At 37.7% G+C, this 5,262-nt stretch overlaps 1 pseudogene; it reads left to right on the top strand.

Moving 5' to 3' along the window:
- Nucleotides 1-5,262, top strand: part of LOC102843713 — a 59,496-nt pseudogene that overhangs the window by 9,152 nt on the left and 45,082 nt on the right.

Below are 5,262 nucleotides of genomic sequence, written 5' to 3'. Positions count from 1 at the left end.
AATGCCTAGTATGTCAATATTTATGCGTTCCATTTCTTTCTTAACAATTTCTAATTTTCCTACATTCATGGTTCTCACATTCCATGTTCCAGTCACTAGTGTCTGCTTACAACTGTTCCTCTTCCTTTGTATTTCCATGCTTGACAGTTCTACCTCGTTTGTCGTTTCTGTTCGTCTACATGTGGTCAATAAAAGAAGACCTTCAACAGGGTGGATTGACACAATAGCTGTACCAATGGATTCAAGCACAGCATGGATGGGAGAATTGCCTGAGGTTAGAGAATGTTTTTGATTCTGTTGTGCATAGGTGACAATTAGTCACAGCACTTAGCAACAATACTCTTTTGTGCTACAACTCATCTATCAGTTTGTTGTATTGTGGTGGTTGGGTGGTGTTGTGATGTTGGAAACAATGATATTAGTATTTCAAGTACCAACTGAATCACTTACAGTGAACAAGTTTTAGCAGAGCTTATAAACTTAGAATTAAAAGATCTAAATATCCACTTTCTAAAATCAGAAAGGGGGGGAAATCCCTTCTTATAGATTAGAGACTATAGTCTGCTATAGTCCTGGAAGATTAGCCTCCTCAATTAGAAGGAACTTAAAAAAAAAAAGAACTAGAGTTTCAATACTATGAGGTAAGCAATGGCATTATACCATTGTAATTAATGTTATAGACAAAGTGTAAATGAAGGAATGAATGAAAACTGAATTTTAAAACAAAATCTTTACCTCTGAACCAATAAACAGCATCATGATTGACAGAGAATAGTGGCTGCAACAATAAAACAATATACCCATTGTAAAGATGGCACAGGATCAGGAAACATTTTGTTCTATTGTGAGTTGGGTTGCTGGTGAATTGCAGCCAAGTCAATAGCAACTAATAGCAACCATAATGTTTTCCCAATGATAGCATTGGCTACCTAAGTAATTGTTGGTGAATTTTAAGAATTTTTTGGCATTAACTCATCTTGTTCTTGCTGTTGTTATGTGCCAGTGAGTTGCCTGCAACTAAACCCTAAATCCAGCTCTATTCTGAGCCAACCTATTTTCTCTGACACACCTACTTCCAGTCACTGATTCAATCCATCTCCACCCTCCCAAGCATTATGTCTCTCTCCAAGGACATATACTGCCTTGCAAACATGTCCCAAGTATGTCAGATGAAGCTTCAGAATTCTTGCCTCCAAGTAGCAGGTTGGTCTCACCCTCTCCAGGATGAACTTGTTTGTTCTCCTAGCAGTCCATGGTATATTTGATTGTCTTCTCCAGCACCAGAGCTCAAAAGCTTCAATTCTCCTATCATCTCTAGTCATTGTCCAGCTTTCCACTCTTAGCATTTTTTATCTCCAGGTGTGATACCACGTAAAATGTTAGTAATACTTCACTGCAATATTGAACAGATACGGAGAATAATTGCTCAGATAATTTTGAGAACGCACACCCTGCCCAGATGTGGACTTTGTCAGGGTTTGCCTCGGCTAGCAAGCTGACATCATGGAATTTTCAGGGAAATTGGCCAATTATTGAGCAAGGCAGTGGTGCAAGGGTCAGTTCATTTTTACCCAATGGTAGATCCCTTTTGGAGCACTATTTGTTCCAGTGCTCTCTGCTGACAGTGATTTTACTAGGTCTTCATCATGTTGCGGCAGCTCCCCTCTTCCAATCATGCTTCCTCCTTTCATGGATATAATTCAATAAATATCTTATATTCATAGCAACATCTGCTTCCTTGAGAACACAACCCAAGATAAGTCCCAAGTTTTAAAGGTGTATAACTCCAGCAACATGATCTCTCAATGATGGCTTCATCTCCAGAATACCCTTCAATGCCCTATATTGAAAGAAAACAAAAGAAGTTGGACTATACAAAGAAGAAAGTGGTGCCAGGATTGGAGGAAGACTCATCAACAACCTGTGCAACACAGAAGAAAGTGAAAAGAACTCAAAAAGCTTGCTGTAGAAGATCAAAGACTACAACCTCCAACATGGGTTACATCTCAAGATCAAAAAAATAAAAAATCTTCTCCACTGAACCAATAGACAACATCATGAAAAATTGAGGAAAAAAATGGAATTTTTCAAGGATTTCATCTTGCTTGGGTCCACAGGCAACACTCATGCTACTTGTTGTTGCTATTGTTGCTGTGTTATGTCAACTTAGAACCAACTCATAGCTGACTCACTGGTGGATTTCTAGAAGTTAATCAAACAGAAGAAGATTGTCCATCTATCTTCCATGTCGCAGTCAGATCAAACCACATATCTTCAGGATTGCAGCACAGCTTCTTACCTCTAGGCCACCAGACCTAGTAGCCGTCATGGAATCAAAAGACATGTTGCATTGACAGAACCTGCTGTTAAGGATCTCTCCAAAGTGCTAAAGAGCAACTTGAATCTCATTTAAAGTCTTGTTCTTTACCATTGCTTCCTATGCATCTGAAAGATAGACAATAAGGGTGACAAAATAAGAATCACTGAGTTGTGATATTGGAAAAGAGTCCTGAATATCCCATGGACTGTCAAAAGAATAATCAAGCTTGTCTTGAAGAAAGTGCCTTGGAGAGACTGCAGTGCCCTTAGAAGGGAGGATAGTGAATCCTCATCTCAGACACTTTGAGCATGCTTTCAGGAGGAGCCGCACTCTGGAAAAAGACATCATGCTGAGAAAGGGGAAGGAAAGATTCTCAGCAAGATGAATTGACAAAATGATTAACAATAGACTGGAAAATATCAGAGATCATGAGGATAGCACAGGATAAGGAAAAGTGCACATCTGTTGTTTATAGAGTTAACAAGCTGGCACCTAACAACTACACAGACCTAAATATTGTATAAGTAATCCTGTGAAAAGTCCTTTGTTCAGCTCTTGTTCTTCGTTCAGCTTTTTTACATTTTTGTATTCTCTTATTGAGCATTGTTATTGTTGATAGGTGCCATTGTTTATGGTCTTCAGCAGTATTTTGCTTGCATGTGATATTAATGATATTGTTTGACAATTTCCACATTCTGTTGGATCACAGCAGAATGCTTTAAACATGGAATATACAGAGTATGAATGTTGGAAGACTAGAAGTTCTGAAAAATAAAATGGAATGCAAGAACATCAACAGTCTAGGCATTAGTGAGATGGGATGAAATGACTCTAGCCACTTTGTTTTTGTTGTTTTATGGGTAATTTTTGCTTTTATTAGTCTGTTGGGGTTTTTTCCTTGAAATTCTTCTTTTTTTAAATTTTACACTGGTTTACCTACAAAGTTTGTATACATTGCCCCTCACATCAGATGCCCCCAACCTCCCTAACCCAAACGCCCTCCACCCATCACCATGCAACCCCATGATTATCTGTTTCTTCAATAATGGTCTTAAAAAGTATTTGTCCTAATGGGATTGAGTTCACTAAGCATAATATTCTCCAGTCCCTACAAAGTTAGGTAGTGATTTATAAAATCATTGATCCTGTGTGCTGCATAGTATTCCATCATGTGAATGCACTGTAATTTCTCAATCCATTTCATTATGGTTGGACATTTGGGCTGTTTCCATTTTCTTGTGATGGTGAATAATGCTGCTGTGAATATTGGTGTACAAGTCTCTATTTGTGCCTCACTTTCTCCTTTTCCCAGGATATATTCCAAACAGTGGAATAGCTGGGTCATACAGAATTTCTATGTTGTGCTTTCTGAGCAAATACCAAACTGCCCTTTAGAGTGGTTGTACCATTTTACGATCCCACCAACAGTGTATAAGGGTTCCTTTCTTGCCATATGCTCGCCAAAATTTATTACTTGTTGTCCTATTAAACTTTGGACTTCGGCCACTTTCAATCATAAAATCACGTGATATACTATGCCAGGAATGAAAAACAGAAGAAGAATGATGTTGCATTAATGGTGAAAAAGACAATTTGAAATTCTATCCTAAAGCACAATGTGTGAGTGATACAGTATTATCCATATGCATACAAAAAGAACTGTTAATATGACTATTGTTCAAATATACACACCAACAGCTAAAGTCAAAGAGGAGGAAATTGGAGATTTTTATTGAATTTTGCAGTCTGAATTTGACCAAACATGCGCTCAAGATGCATTAATGATAATTGGTGGCTGGAATGCAAAATTTGGAAACTATGAAGAAGGAATGTTAGTCGGAAAGTACAGACTTGGTGACAGAAATGAAGTCAGAAATAGAATGGTCAAATTTTGTACATTCCATGACTTATTTGTGGAAAATACCATTAAAAAACAAAACAAAACAACAACAAAAAAACACCCCACCAAACCCAATAAGAACAATAGCATAAGTAACAACTTTACACATGAAACTTATCAGGTGGAATGGATAGAAATTAGATTGACTACATTTCTAGAAGGAATCATTGGAACAGCTCAACTGTTGACTGCGGAACGGATCAATTACTCACTTGCAAGTTCAAACTGAGGCTAAAAAAAGTTCAAACAAGTCCACAAGAACCAAAAGATGATCTTGGGTGTATCCCACTTAAATTTAAAAATCACCTTAACAACAGGATTGATGTGTTGAACACCAATGATCAGAGACCAGAAGAATTGTGGGATAACATCAAATATATCATCCTTGAAGAGAGTAAAAAGGGTCACTACAAAGACAGAGAAGAAAGAAAAAAACCAAAATGATTGTCAGAAGAAACCCTTAAAACTGTACTATAGCATCAAAAAGCCAAAACAAAGGAAAGAGATAGTACCACTTTTCAAAAGCTTCTGATTCAGTTAGTGTGACAGTAACATTTAAACCATATAAGGGAGTGCTTACGTGTATAGGTTGGAAGCAAGAGTGGTATCCACTTTCTAAACAACATGCCTCTGGAAACTTGATGAACTTTGATAAATGTCAATAGTTATAGAAAGCCTTCAGGCTTTTTGTTCATAGGGTAGCTATTAGTCATGCTCGACTTGAAGGCAATCAACAAAAACAACATATTTGTATAGGAATTCTGATAGCCTAGGGGCAAGAAGCTGTGCTGCAATTTCGAAGACACGTGGTTCGAGGCCACCAGCCATGGAAAAGGATCAGCAATCTTTTTCGTGTGATTAACTGCCTCTGAAAACCTGCCAGAAGGTCAGCTATGGGTGGTAAACAACAATAGCATGTCTAGAGAATGATTTAAAAGATAAAATTGTATATATGCACACCCATGTTTATTGCAGCTTTGTTCACAATAGCAAGGAGTTGGAAACAACCTAAGTGCCCATCAACAAACGAATGGCTAGAGAA

The sequence above is a fragment of the Elephantulus edwardii genome, unplaced genomic scaffold (assembly GCF_000299155.1).
Source record: "Elephantulus edwardii isolate Elephantulus edwardi_28Jun2011 unplaced genomic scaffold, EleEdw1.0 scaffold00134, whole genome shotgun sequence".
NCBI classification, from domain to species: domain Eukaryota; kingdom Metazoa; phylum Chordata; class Mammalia; order Macroscelidea; family Macroscelididae; genus Elephantulus; species Elephantulus edwardii.
This window is presented reverse-complemented; position numbering and strand designations above follow the sequence as displayed.